We start from the raw sequence: 15,610 nt of genomic DNA on the forward strand, positions 1-15,610 counted from the left end.
GTTTGTGGGTTTGCAGGGTGTCCAGTCATAATATCGAATACAAAATTTCGAATGTCAAAAATGTCGAATCAAAAATGTCGAAAAAAAAAATTTCGAATTATTTTTTTTTTCGATATTTTTTTTTGGGCTCTAGTTTATATAAAAAAAATAGGTAAAAACAAAAAAAAAAAAGAAAAAACGGGGGTTGGGGGGGAACCCCCCATTTCGAAAAAAAGTTATAAAAAATAAATTCGACATTATTTTTTTCGACATTTTTTTTTCGACTTTTTGACTTTCAAAATTTTTGATTTCGAAATTATGTCTATAAACCGGTTTGCAGCTTGGCAAAGCATTGTTCCTTATACAATTCCGCACTGTTTCACCAATCTGCACCAAATGTTGCATAGTTACCTGTTAGGACCCTGCAGACATTACTGCTACATGACATCTCCATACACCAACACTTTCCCCAGATTTCAGCATGTTCATATATAAAACGGTTGCCTGAAATCAGCGAACCATCAATATGGTCATAGAAGGACCGGTCCTCAACCCTAGAATGCACGGTCTCTGTGACATTTACACCGCAATGCACCGCAACTAACTGCACCATGCCAGGGCGAGGCAACAGGTGGGGAGAGAGCACTGTAGGTCTCAGTATGCAGCAGCAATTCAACTCTCACCCTCCCACCCCCCAACGTCTGCTCTGGGGTATTTCAGCCAGCCACTCAGGCCCATTGTCAGTGCAGTTTACTTCAGAGGGTAAAGAAAATCAAGCAATAAGTGAATCTGAACAGGATCATTGATTTTCAACAAATTGCTGAAAGTGTTGTCATGTCTGTCCTCAGAACTGGTTCTTTTTGCTAGTACACTATAAAAGCCTCAACCTGTGCAGGAAAGCAACAGACTGAATGTTTCTTTAATTATAACAGGTATAGTTTCTCCATGTATAGAAACAATGTTTCACATTTTGGGCTCTGTATCACGTGTACAAAACGAAAATATCTTAGCATTTTGAAAGGTCTGGAGGAGGCATATGCAGGTAAGTGGTTTATTATTAAGACCACTTGCACAAATGCATCCTTACACTCCTCAGACCAGTCATACTTCACTCCCTTCTTGAGTAATGACCTGAGGAGAGTTGATACTACTGCAAAACTGTGCACAAACCTGTGGTAATATTCATCAAACCCCAGGAAAGACCTTAACTGGTCCTTGTCTTTAAGTTCCGGGGCTATACTTATGATCGCCGCCAAAATGCAATGCCCCAGATATTGAACATTCTCAACACCAATTCTTCCCTTGCTACACTGAACAATAGGTCCAGCCTCTCAATTTACACAAAACCTTTTTTAGTACCCTATCATGCTCCTCCCTTGAGTTTGCATGATTCAAAACATCATCTTCAAATATCACTTGCCTCTGTGGTGACAAAACCTGTGACCTCTTGGCACTCTGGCACCTACGGTACATGTTATAGTCCACTGATAAATCAATAAATGTGAAATGCTTGGCTACCCCCAGCATAGCCAACACTTCCGAGATGACAGGCATAGGATGGCGATCTTCTAAACGGTTCTTATCAAGGTCTCTGAGGTCAACACATAGCCTCAAATTGCCATTACTCCTGGTAACTAACACCACAGGCGACAACCAATCTGTGCCTTCCACTTTCTCGATAGTCCATTTCTCCAGCAGCAAATCAAGTTAACTAAGTTGTTCTCTCAGATGATGAGGTGGCATTCCCTCTAACTCTGATGAGGTTTTCAAAGTCCCTCAGTCTCTCCAGGTCATCCATCAACACCTCTGGAAACTCCACAGCCCAGTTGTTGTTGACCTCCGCCACCATCACTGGCTCACTCAGGTTGACCTGAATGCAGATGCCCTAACTTGCCTGCTCATCCCAACCGAGCAGTGATGATCCCATTTTAGCCACATAAATCTCAGCAGAACACTTTCTGGCCTTGTTCTCAATGCATACCCAGAATTTACTTAACTGCTCAATCTCAACTGTCCATAGCCACACAACTGGATATCATGTTTCACCAGATCCTGAATGCAACCACCCAGGACTACTGTGAATGTTTCTCCAGATATAATCGTCCACAGAGATGCAATGTCCACATTCATATATAAGAGCTTCCCGGCAATGATAAAGTTATCCAGCGGACCTTTCTTACCCCCAGTGACAGCAGAAATCCTGATGACATGTTGGGCACTCCCCTCTGCTGTGGTTGACTGGTAACTCCCCCTCCTTGCAAAAATGGGCAAAGTGTCCCTTACACTTGCACGTAATGCAATTTGCATTCCTCGCTGGGCAGAACAAACTGGATGACAAATATCTCCCACTCCCACGTTTGAAACATTTAATTTCCTTGTTGGATTAATTTGCTTTCTTATGTTTGATGGTGCACACTTGCTTCTCCATCCTTTTTTTCCATGAACTGGGCCATCTGCTCCATGCCTGCGTCAACTCAACAGCTTGCTGTAGGGTAAGATCCTGGGCCATAGGTTTTTCCTGTACTCTACTACTATTGGTGCATCACACCAGTTAGCCACTGATCAGAGAATTTGTCAGAGGTACAAACACGCAGCTGTGGCTCTGTTTCCTTAAAACATCCACGTAACTCTCCATAGGTTCTGAGGTTCTTGATTCCTTTGGAAAAACGTATGCCTTTGAAATGTCACATTCTTCTTAGGCTCGAAAAGCTCCTGGAGCTTTCTAACAGCCATCCAAGATCCTCCTTCCAGCAACTCTGGAAGTCTGCCATAGACGCTGTGCTCTTCAGCACCAAGATTTTGGAGCAAAACCACCTGCTTCTTTGCTGTCGCAAACTTGTCCGCCAATAGTACTTTTAAATTTGGTGAATGCAATCCAAAATTGGTGCAGGAACAGTCCCAAATCCTTCCAAACAGTGAGGATGTCCAGTCACCTGCAGCCTAAAATGTCATGCTGTCCTTTAGGTTAACACAATCAGCAATTGTCCCAGAGTCTGTTGGCTTAGCCACAACTTGAGCAACAAACCACAGTGGCAATGCAAGTTGGCACAGAGTGTCTTGTTGTTACGGAAAGAACCAGGAAGCAACAGACATCTGTACATGCCACAAGGTTCTTTCCTCTAACATCGCTGGTGTGGCGTTTGGCATTCGCGGCATCCCAAAATGGGGATCTCACGCTCTGCCGGGGTGATCTGCCTCTTACTTCAAGGCTTGGCTGAGGCAATGTGGGTCACATCTCCTCAAAGGCTTTGGGGCATGCAGACAAGCACAGAGCAGTGCCCCCTATGAAATTAGGCACCAACCTACTCTGCTGCCGTCAGGGGGACCCTGCAGGTCCACTTCATCCGCCGTCTCCCTATGTGGACCAACACATCAACAGTGAAAAGACTGGAGGAGACATAAGCAGGTTAGTGGTTTATTTTTAAGACCTGGCAGTACAGTGCCACACTATAGAACGACCAAATGACACTCACAGCACATCCAAGTTGGAAATGAACCAACGTAAAACCAGAACACAGAACACAACCCATTTGGATGCAAAAATCAGTACCACAAAATGTGCTTGTGAGACGAGAATGGATAAACACGTGGCTGTACGCATACTTCTGGCCTTCTATTTTGAGCTGGAAAAAAATGCACTGCTCTGGAAAGGAAGACACATTTGTAAGGAACAAAAATGCCTACAGTTCTTAGTTTACCAATACCCAATAAAGGATGGTCCTCCAATTCATGGTACCCACAATTCACCAATTGTATCCTCTGAAAGCTAAAATGCATTTGAATTATGGTGCTCACTTTACACAGTTCTGGCAGAAGTGTTAAGAGTGAAACCATTGCTGGAGGTCACCATTTACTCGTCCCACGGTCATATGTTTCCTCTATTTTCCACTTCACATAATATTTAACATCACTCCTTTCTATTAAATGTTTCTCCTTTAGTGTTCTCCCTCTGCACCACTCAGATTGGTTTGAGGAACTTTGGTTATCTGCTGGGCCACATTTCATCTCCTCCACCACTATTTCTTCTATTTGGTCTATTTCCTCTTGCACCTTTTCCATTCACAACCTCACCCCTCTGGGGGGCAATGCCAAAAACAGAATCTCTCCAATGGGATACATCTTTCTATATCTCAACACGAGAGCCCATCAGTAACATTAGGTGGGGGAAAACACAGCAGAAAAACACATCTGGCCCTCAATGGCTTAAAAGAGCTTCCCTAGGTACATGTGATGGCATTCTACCGATTCTGAGGTGGCGCAATCATGTCATCGACTACCTGGTCACTATCCCATGAGGTGAGTGCAATCATGACGAATGTGAATGAAAAAACAAGCATCCATCTCCATATGCATGTGGTTTGTGTACTGACAATGTGTTGCACAATCTTGAGCAGCAAAGAATTACCAGTCATAAGTGTGCACAGGTTATTTGTTCAACATCTAGTCTCGGCTCTTTGGCCAAATGAGGTTTCATTGTGTGCTTGCAAGCTGCTGGCACCACTACATATTTTAGGAAACCAAACCTTCAAATGATATTCCATATCTCAAAATGCTGGAGGAAAATTCACTACTTTACTGCCAGTAATTCTGCCGAAATGGTAATTTCACCAAAATCCCCATGGCCTCCTATATGGATTCCAAAAAGGGGGGCTTTCACTGCCCTACAGCCACTTGCAATCCCCAGTAAATGTGGAGGGCCCAGTGGTGGTAACAGTAATTCTGTTTGCCGGTATTTACTGCCGAAATACAGCCAAGCTTGTAATGAGGCCCTAAGATCTCAAGGAACCAACACGCCCACACTTCCAGGAGCCTGGCGACACAGAGCCTACCTGCACTGGCTCTCACACAACGTGCCCTGGCGGAGCACCTGCTGCAGCACATAGATTCCAGAGGCAAGGTAGAATGCCCTTCAGCCTTCTTACTAAAAACGAGTCTTCCTAAAATAGGATAAAAATAGCATTTTCTTTTAGCCCTGCCCAAAAAGCCCACCAGTGGCTGGGCAACAGACAATACACAGGAAGTCCTGAAGGGTTTACTTTGCACAACTAGAGCAAAAGTATGTGATGATACTGGTTTGCCTCTCGAAGGGGAAAGACATTCTTTAAAAAAGTAATGAATGGGACGAGGAAGAGGGAAGCAATGGAGCTATTTTCCCCTCAGCAACGTGCTCGAGACCTCTATTCGACATCTGGGAAAGGGATGATGACTTCGACTGATTGACACATGGAGTCCTTGTCATCAGGCATTTGCGCCCACAGCTGTGAAGGTAATATGTTGAAAACAAAGTGGAAAGGTAAAGAGTCACCTAGAAAAAACTGCTATATTATTAAAAGTCAAGAGGGGGTCAAGTGGAGGGTGTGAAATCACCCAGGAAAGCTCCTCTAAAGTATCGCTCCTGGGGCACAGCTGAACCAGGGAGCACCTTTGCAGGAGCATCACACCTGGCGCGATGTACATTCCCCTTTGAAAGACGATACTCTTGACTTGTGTTTATTGTTTACGATGTTAATGGCACATCTTTCACTTCGTCAGTAGCGCCACAAAGCGAGGCGGTTCACGGAGAATAGCGAATCCAGAACCTGCACTCGAAACCATTCTTGATTATTCAATTCGTTATAGCGTTATCTGCCAGAATGTGAGCATACACGTCGTTAGTTAAGCAAGTTGGTAAAATAAATAAATAAATAAATAAATAAATAAATAAATAAATAAATAAATAAATAAATAAATAAATAACGTGTTTTTAAAAACTTGTGCTTTATAAGCACATTATCAAGTGGTTATATTCACTTGACCTAGTGGTCTATGGTTCTCAAGTTGTTCAGTGTCAGACAGATGTTAGTGGTAGTGAAAGGTACATCATGTGCCAGATGACTTCAAAGGGAATGACAACACGCGACGTTTGCCCTTAACAGCATCAGAGGAAGTGATTCCATAAGATATTTTGCCTTCATAACATCGCAGGAAGTGACATTGAAAAATTCTTTAAAAACACGGTCAGTGTATGAATGATAAAATAACAGTACGACAGCGGACAATAGGCTTTTTTACTTTTCACCCTTCTATTTACTATGGTGTTGCCCCACTATGTAATGAGTGACGACATGATATGACAGGAGCACAACCAGCAGGACACTCGTACGCCAGGAGCACTGTTCTCTTTTGGTTGAACTGCCTCATTTGGCTAGTTAATCCCATCACACATCTATAAAAGCCTCAATGCAGGTGTACCTGAAAGATGCCTGACGCGAAGGACACTGCTCATATAACCTATAATGCCATTTTATAAAAGGTTAAGCCTCATTCTATGTAGCCATATGAAGCTACTGTCTCACACTCCCAAGCGCTATGATCAGACTTACTCATCCAAATACTGCCATGTTACGCCAGGCAAAGCGTGAAATACTAAATACATGATTTAGTTGGTCTGTTTTGGTTCCTTGTTCAAACTTCACTCGATACCTTTTGGTGATCTCAATTCGAGAAGGCCCATTAGGCCTCATTAGAAGGTTGGCAGAATGGGTTTACCGGCACCGGTAAAGGTGCCGGTGCCAGTAAACCCGTTCTGCCCTATTACGAGGTCTCCTCGCGGGACCCGCAATGGGCACCTGGAAAAACCAGGCGTCCTTACCGGGTCCCGCGAGGGGACCAGGGAGCTAACAATGGGCCCGTCATTAACGGGCCAGTTGTTAGCTCCATCCCCATTCCCATTCAGCCCTATGGGGGTATCTCTCCAGGACTGAAATCTCTACACTGGCTCCCTGTGGCCACGAGGATTAAGTTCAAAACCCTCTGCATTGTCCATAAGGCCTTCTGGGGCCTGGGGCCTAAATACCTTCAACTCTCTCTTCCTAAATATCTTCCTTCCTGAGCCCTTCGCTCATCTGTCTCCAACTCCCTCAGGGTCAGCCGCTTCTCGAAGCAACGAGCTGGGGGTAGATCTCTCTCTGCAGCAGGGGCCTCCCTCTGGAACAGCCTTCCTGCCTCCCTGAAACTTGAGTAGAACCATCTTCGGTTCCGGAAGCACCTCAAAACCTTCCTCTTTGCTTCTGCTTTCTCTCTCCCTCTCCCCTGCTAAATTCTTCACTGAAACTGCACTGAACCTGCACCTGGGCCACTCTCACCGACCTCGGTCCTTGGCCCAGCCACTCTCCACTTGCACTGCCTCCCTGGCAACCCCTGCACTGCGGGACTGTCTCTGCATCCCTACAGCCCCCCCCCCTCCCTGCACTTGTCTGCACTTACCTTTCACTTGCCACCAGCTGGCCCTATTTATTTATTATTTATTTTTTATTCTACTTACCCTGTGCAGCACTTCCTCCTCTCCCCTTCCCCTTGCACTTTTTCCTTTCCCCCTACACCTGCACTTGCGCGATCTGAATGACATCTGGCCTAGTAGGATCGTTGTCTGTCTTCCCCTCTGTTCCCCCCTCCCTGCCTCGTCGCACCTTGAAACACTTGTGCATAGGCGCGTTATAAATGCCATATCATATCATATCATATCATGGGGATGGACCGGGTCCGGGTTCCTCGGACAGGGAATTACCGGGTCCACCAAGGTTGCGATGGCCCGGTAATTCCTCATTCGAGGAACCCGGGCCCGGATTGCGGTATGGAGGCAATCATGCCGCTAAAAGCGGCATGGTTACCTCCAACCTTCTAATGAGGCGCAATGAAGCACTGTCAGTTAAAAAGATTTGCCCAGGATCACACATAGTGGTCAAGTGAAGAAGTGGGAGTTGTGCCTCTTTAATTGCCTCGAATGTACCCAATAGATCACACCACTTACAATGCCATCTTTAATTTTACAATAACATACTCTAATTTTTGCAGTGTGTTCTTTCATGAGCATAGTTGTTTGAGTTTAATAAAATGTATATGTGAAGCACCAAACCACATTCTAAATTAACATGAAAAATAAAAAAATGTACCGAAACTTGTTGGCCAATATTATTTATTGTAATGGGAGGCGGAACATAGTAACTAATGGTAATCACTTAATCCATTGAGCTACCCCATCCAATTCTACATATTGCGTAAAAAAGTACATTTCCGAAAAGTACAAAGAAATCACTGCTTTATAAATTTGACATTGAAGTGTCATATATAGGACATAACACATCATGATGCAAACACAGAGATCATGCATGAAAACACACACACACACACACACACACACAATCACATAAAATGTGTACATGGGAGTAAAGTTACCTGCCCACTAACAATTCTGAAGATGACATGTGCTATTGTGGAAAATGATTCGTTTCACTATGGAAATGGACAAATCATAACCTCTTTCATGAATTATTGGAGTCCCCCGCTGAACAAGCAGTCATAATGTTGAACTGTTGAGCGAGTCTAAACACACGTAGAGTGCCTACTCAAAAGTGATTTCTTTTAGCACCACAGTATTTTTCACTGAGCAATAGATCACTCTTTGACATGTAAGTGTAGGGCTAGCAGTCCTGCTGTTGCAAAGGCAGTGTCAGGGGTACCAAGGAGCCTGCATGGGGTAGCAGCTGATGTCCCTAGCTATCATCAAATAATATCCTTATCAGTAGGTCATCCAGTCCTGATATTTGTTCTTTGCATTCTAGTAAATGTCGTCCTGGATTTATAATGCAAACCGCAAGGACCAGAGAACACAGAGAAAAAAACAGGAGTTGATAAGAATTGCACTTTGGTCTCTGGATCTTGTAGTTTTGCTTTTTTCCCCCTTATCTTTATGCATCTACAAGTCCCAGCATTCAAAGCACTGAGGCATGGGACGAGTTGGATAGTGTGTACGTTTGCACTGTTGTTCTTAAAACCCGATGCTTGCGGGCTTTCGGCACCTCATAAACAAATAAATAAATAAATGCGTGTCATGGTTGCCACTGTGTAGCTTTGGAAAGCTGTCTGAATCACGAGTAGCGATTTACCACGGTGAGTGATCATTAACTGGTAAAGTTACGTTTGCAAATACCTCTCACTCTCAGTGATCAAAGAAGTTATCAAGCACAGTGGTTTAATTTGCTATTTGAGCTTGCCATCGATCCATGCACACCACTGCAAGGCAACTCTGGGTGTGATAGGAATGCAGCGGCTCGTGTTTGCAACACCAAGCACATCCAGCCAGTCATTAAGTCTCTGTCTTTCTTTTGTATTGCCACTAAAGCGTTCTGAACCAGCGTCACAACCAATACGTTGTCTCTTAACGAATTACCCAATTGCATTGTTAATCTCAATTACTTTAACTGAAGAAGGACAAACAAAACATTGCTCCTTTCGTTTCTAGAAGCCAGGGGTGGACTGATAACCAAAAGAGGTCCTGGAAATAATGTTCCAAGAGGCCCCCTATTAAACATTTAAAGCAGGTCTAACCCTTTTCAATGATACACTATAGAAATAAAAAAAAGGTTACCACACAAAAGAAGCCCAGGGTGCAGGTCAGTCCACCCTTGCTAGAAGCTGATATTCGTGATGCCGTTTGCATTGAACACACAACTCGATTCATTTACCATGAATGGCCAGGAAGTCGTTGTTCGCTTGTAGTCTTTTATCCACTTGGCTACTTAACGGGCCATTGTAATTGTGCTGCTTAAATGCAACCCTTTAGCTGTACCTCCACTGATTTGCTACAAAACTCGTTTACGTTACAGCCACTCAGTCATTTGACATTACTGCAGGATTACGAGTGGTGGCAGGGTGGTGTAAATCCCCGCTTTTGGAGTCCACTGGACTCCATAGGGATTTGTGGTGGATTTACTGTGAGTGGTAATACTGCACAGTAAATATGCTGATCTTTGGAGGTAAAGTGGAGGATTTACCTCCACTATTTTGCTGAAGGTAAATCCTCCAGATTTGGTCCAGACTTGCAATTCCGCGATGCAGTTAAAGTGGCAGCAATTCCCTTATCACCAAAAAAGTGGAGGTAACAGAATTGCCACCACTTTTTTACTGCACAGCCAAACTCTTAATGAGACCCTATGATTTCAGAAAGAGGCTTTAAAATATATGCATGGAAGCCTTGAATTAGAATACTTCCGAGACAATACCACACATAGGGCCTCATTACACGTTGTGCGGTAACCATGGCACTATTAGCGCCATGGTTGCCACCGGTATTTTAACGTGTCCGCCTTGGTGGTAGTTGAATTACCGGCCTACTCCAAGGTGAGCGGAGCCGGTAATTCCCCATTCACCAAGGCCCTTCCCCATTCCCATTTTTGCTCCCATAGGGCACAATGGGAATGGGGAAGGTGGTAATTACGGTACCGTAATTAGCACCGAGGTCCCTTTGCGGCACCCTACTTTAACAGCTGGTAAAACCAGCCGTTAAGGTCAGGTCCCGCAAAGGGAACTCGTAGCAAGGCGGTAAGGGTTTACGGTACCGGTGCCCTTACCGGTACCGGTAAACCCTTACCACCTACCGTGTAATGAGGCCCATAGTCCCTAGGGCAAAAGCTTGACAAAGCAAATGAGAGACAGTAAAGGGGAAGGAGCGAAAAGCGGTTGATGTCGGATGACCCATTAAGTTGTATCCCCTAATCAAAGTCAAACCTGAGAGATTTGTTGGACAGCTTATGCCACTGATTTTTTACTAACTTACGTATCAAAGAAATGAGGGTTGAGTGTCTTGAACAGAGTTATACACCTATTTCAGAGTCGAGTTTGATATTCCTAATTTAAAACCCACCTTGATACCAGATCACACTGCGACAGAATCAGAAAAAGTGGTAGAGCATTAGCGTACATTCCAAGGGTTGGGATGATAAATTAAACATGAGGTCCCATAATGCACTTTGTTCAACACGCACAATGCAGTGTGAGCACTGCAAGGGCACCTTAGGAATTAGTGCACATTGTCTAGTGACTGAGCTTGAAAAAGCTCAGAAATTCTGATAATAATTATGTCACCTCCATCCCCACTTCCTGCAGACAGAGCACCCTGGGTATACCATCAAGAGGCAAAGGACACTTTATTAAAGTTGGCATGATTGAACGCCCAACAACTTGCTTGGTATGGAGCAATCCGCGGGGCATTTTGCCTGTTTTAATGGGGAGACGCTTTCCTGAGATGATTAATCTTTGGAATCTGAAAGAAGAAGTATTTACCTAGATCCAGTGCTTTAAGTGGGCCGGGGCCTGCCGGGGCCGGGCCCCGGCAGTCCCCAGAAAGTGGGGCTGAGCCGGGGCCCAGCCGGGGCCCCCCGTCCCACACAACATTGGCGGGATGCATTATCCCGTCGCGGCCGCGGCCGCAGCCGCGACGGGAGATGCGCCCGTCATTATGTCGGCCAAGCTGACAGAAGTGCCAGCCAGCCAGAGTGACGCTGAGGCTGGCGGCACTTCTGTCAGTTAGTGTAACTCCCTTTGATGACCCCTCATCAGGGTCATCAGAGGAAGTTACTGTCCCTTTGTTTTCCCTCCCCAGGTCACTAACCCCCGCGGGCTCCGTGATCTAATATGCAGATTAGATCACGGAGCCCGCGGGTTCGCAGAGGGTGAAAGACGCCTCGGGCTCAGTGATCTATGTGCTCTGAGCAGAGATCACAGAGCCCGAGGTGCCTTTCTCCGTCGGCAAAGCTTTATAAAAGATGCCTTGAACTGTGTACGTTTCAAGCCATCTTTTATAAAGGTAGAAATATTTCTATGTTTATAAAAGACGGCTTGAAACGTGCACAATTCAAGGCATCTTTTATAAAGCTTTGTCGACGGACAAAGCCACCTTGCGGTTTGTTTTGTCCGTCATCAACGCTTTATAAAAGATGCCTTGAATTGTTTACGTGTCAAGCCATCTTTTAGAAACATAGAAACATTTTACAAATATCTATGTTTATAAAAGGTGGCTTGAAAATAGGGTGACCAGACGTCCGGGTTTTCCCGGGACAGTCCGGGGAAATCACCTGACGTCCGGGGGTCCCGGGAGTTTTTTTAGTTTATAAACCCCGTCCGGGGTTTTGATTACAGACCTTTTTTGCCGTTTTTTTTTTGCCGGGCCCCGATTTCGAAATACCGAAATCGGGTCCCGGCGCAACTTTTCCTGTGAGAATGGGCCCCCATTTCCTCCCCTTTCCCCTCCCCAGCGCTCTCCTCCAATGCGAGGAGTGTGCCTGTTAGGACACCCCCTCCATGACCCCCGCAACGGGCCAACGAAACAGAAGTAGGACTAAAGTCGAATGTGTATTTTCTTTAGTCCTACTTCTATTTCCATAGCCCGTCCGGGTTTTTTTTTTAGAAAATCTGGTCACCCTACTTGAAAAGTACACAAACCATAGTAAGCTAAGCACACAAGTGTGCGTAACTTACTATGGTTTGTGCACTTTTCAAGCCACCTTTTATAAACATAGAAATACGTAACATTGCTATGTTTATAAAATATGGCTTGAAAAGTACACACACCATAGTAGTATGCATACAAACATATAAATGCTCACATACATTTATATATTTGTTTGCGCACCTTACTATGATTTGTGCACTTTTAGGCCACGCCCACAATGAAAGCCACGCCCCCAAACGAGGGCCCCCCCTCAATTTCTTACCCCACTTAAAGCACTGCCTAGATCCCTGTTGGGTGTACAGTATGCTCTTACGCCCTCTTCCTTAGTTATACAGAGAGCTCCAAAGAAGAGGCAAGAAGAGGCAAGCTCTTCTTCTTAACCATCCCAAGGGAATGTTTGAGGTGATTGATGTGGACCAAGGCCTTTATGTTGCCTGAACACTGGAACCAGGATTGCTCTCTGGCAACCTTTCTAGCATGACCCGAGTGGACCGCTAACTTGACCTACTGGAAGCCATCGTCTTGACCCATCTTGATCGCTAACTCGATCCATTTGAAACCATCACCTCAAATTGTTTTGACAGTGACTCGCCATTGGGAAGAGCGACTCGAACATCAGTAGAAAACTGAATGGGATATTTGTTCACTACAATTTCAATGGGGCTGCGGGCGGGGAGAGGGTCCCCAGTAACCTAAACAGTAAAGTTTAAAAATAAATAAGATACAAAAGGACCATGCGGTGCCGGTTCCCATGCACATGAGCGAAGGGAACTGGCATTGTAGAGGAATGGAGAAGTTGGCATCACGCAGTAAAGTGTGCCGCCAAAAGGTAAGTAAGGGAGGGGTGTCACGGGTTACCAGAAATATCAGCATGAGAAAACACCAAAGCCATTTTTGTTTAAATTACTTTAATTTTTTTCTCCCTCAGACATTTCTCAATCGAGCAAACACCCAACAACTTGCTTGGTATGGAGCAATCCACGGGGCATTTTGCCTGTTTCAGTGGGGAGACGCTTTCCTGAGATGATTAATCTTTGGAATCTGAAAGAAGAAGTATTTACCTAGATCCTAAATAAGATACAAAAGGACCATGCGGTGCCGGTTCAAGAGAGGCTTGATTTCAGCAAAGTGCTCAGAAGCATGGCTCAGTGGTGTTGAGCCCCAAAGATAAGCATCTAAAGGTATCTCATGATGAGGCTCTTTATGTTTTATTATTGACCAAGACGATGATGCTGTTTTTTTGGGGGGTTGCGTGGAGTAGTTGGTGGAAGAAATGAATAGAAGAATTTTAAATGAAGAAAGAACATGGAAGATATAAGTTTCAAATTTGAAATGGTATTAGGTCATTTTTTTGTATTTAAACACCTTAGAATTTTTCTTTTTCTGTGGAAGTAAAATAGCATGTTTTTTAAAGTACTTTTTGGGAAGTGTTTTAAGCAAATTACATATGGTACACTTAAGTTGACCAGATTTAACACAACAAAACCCTTGAAATTCAGCAGATGTAGGAAGTCAGGACCAACTTAACTTGGCACACACCCGTTGATTTCCTCCGTAATGCAATGTCCCCCATGATGTCATTTTGTATGTTATTGTGAATCCCTTCACTTATAACATGTCTGTGCTTATGGGCTTTGCAACAGGAACATGCCGATTTAGGCTGGTCATGACGTCCCACATTCGCTGAATTTCAAGGGTGTTGTGTTAAATCTGGTCAATTTATCTGTACTTTAACTAAGGTTTTTTCAGTGAATGTTAAGGGTTTTGTTATACCATAGTTTCTTTACTGGTCACTCGCCATGCCTTTGGCCGTGTCCACTGTAAATGTTCCCCAAATATGTTTCTTTTACACCCACTAGGTTGTTACCCCAAAATGTTTCTTTGGGACCCACTTGATGGCCACGGGCAATGCCGTGGCCACTAGACACTATTCACATCATTCTTAATAACTTTTTCATTTTTTGACAAATTGTCTTCAAAATGTCCAGTTTGGGGGGTGGCGCTTGGAAATCCCTTTGGTTAGAAAATATCATACAAATCTATACAGTAAGCCAAAAGTTATTAGCCCCGCTCAGCCTCTCTGCTGTAAAAAGCGACAAAGCTGATATAAGAGGTTTTGTGGTGCAGGGGGAACCCCGTTCTCTGTCAAAGATCAGTCAAGATGTTTACGTACATTTTTTGTGTCCAGGTTGTTTCTTATTTAGTGCAAATATGCCCAGGGGTTTTCATGCTACGGCTGTACAAAAACTGCACCTTTTCTGTATGGGAGAAAGAATGGGCTGAAAACTGTGAAACTGTGGTGTTTTATGTTCTTAATTACTTGTTCATTTTATAACATATTGTTCCCAATATTTCCAATTTGGGGGGAGGGAGGCCTTGACAAACTTGTTGTTTTGAAAGTTTTATCCAAATCCATCCAGAAAGCCAAAAGTTATAAGCAGTAGAATTTTCTGAAAAAAATACTGCTTTTTCATTTTTGAAAATCCTGTCAGCCTCTCTGCTGCAATGTACCATGGGAGATATAGCTATGATTTTCAGAGAAGCGGGAACCACCTTCTTCTTCAAATATTTTAAAAACTACTGAATGCAATAACCCCAGATCCTTCCCGGAAATCGATTTAATGATTTGTGCCCAAGTTGTTTTGTACCTGGTCCAGTTCCCTCCCACGGTTTTGGCTGTGTGTTTGAGCAAAACCAGGACTTTGTTTCTATGGAAAAACTAATGGGGACTAGGCTGTAACGTTTTTTTAAACTTTCCTAATAACATTTTGTATTTTTTAATGGATCTTTCCCAGAATTTCCAGTCTGGGGGGGGGGTAGGGGACGGGGAGTGAGTGCACTTTTGCTTGCACAATTTCAGCCAAATCCATCATACGAGTCAAAGCGTATTAGCAATTCATTTAACAGGTTTCTTATCAAACTCAATACTCATATTGACTATAGCGTGGCGACTATCACACTATAATTATTTATCTTTCTTCATACCTCTCTTTCTCTTTATTTCTCTCTATCTCTCTGTCTCTCGCCCTCTCCTTTTCTCTCTCCCATGTCACATATCCAGCCCAATACAGTCACCAGCTGATCATCCTTGCTCTCAGCCATGTTACTGGTAGCCCACACTTCTCAAATATCAACCTATTTCCGCCTACTCTCTTGCTCTGCTGAAGAGAAGCATGTTGTATCTGCCTGGCCTGCAATAGCATTCTTTAGGATTCAGTGGATAGTCATTCATTCTAGCCCTGCTATCTATGAAAGTCACTCAGTCAAAACTTCAGTAAAACTCAAAACAGTGGCCCACCATTGCTGAAAGCCAAAGGCAATAATGTTCTTGTAAATAGACTAGGGTCGACAAACTGATGGAAA

This window comes from Ambystoma mexicanum, chromosome 9 (assembly GCF_040938575.1).
Source record: "Ambystoma mexicanum isolate Mex_15411 chromosome 9, UKY_AmexF1_1, whole genome shotgun sequence".
Lineage (NCBI taxonomy): Eukaryota > Metazoa > Chordata > Amphibia > Caudata > Ambystomatidae > Ambystoma > Ambystoma mexicanum.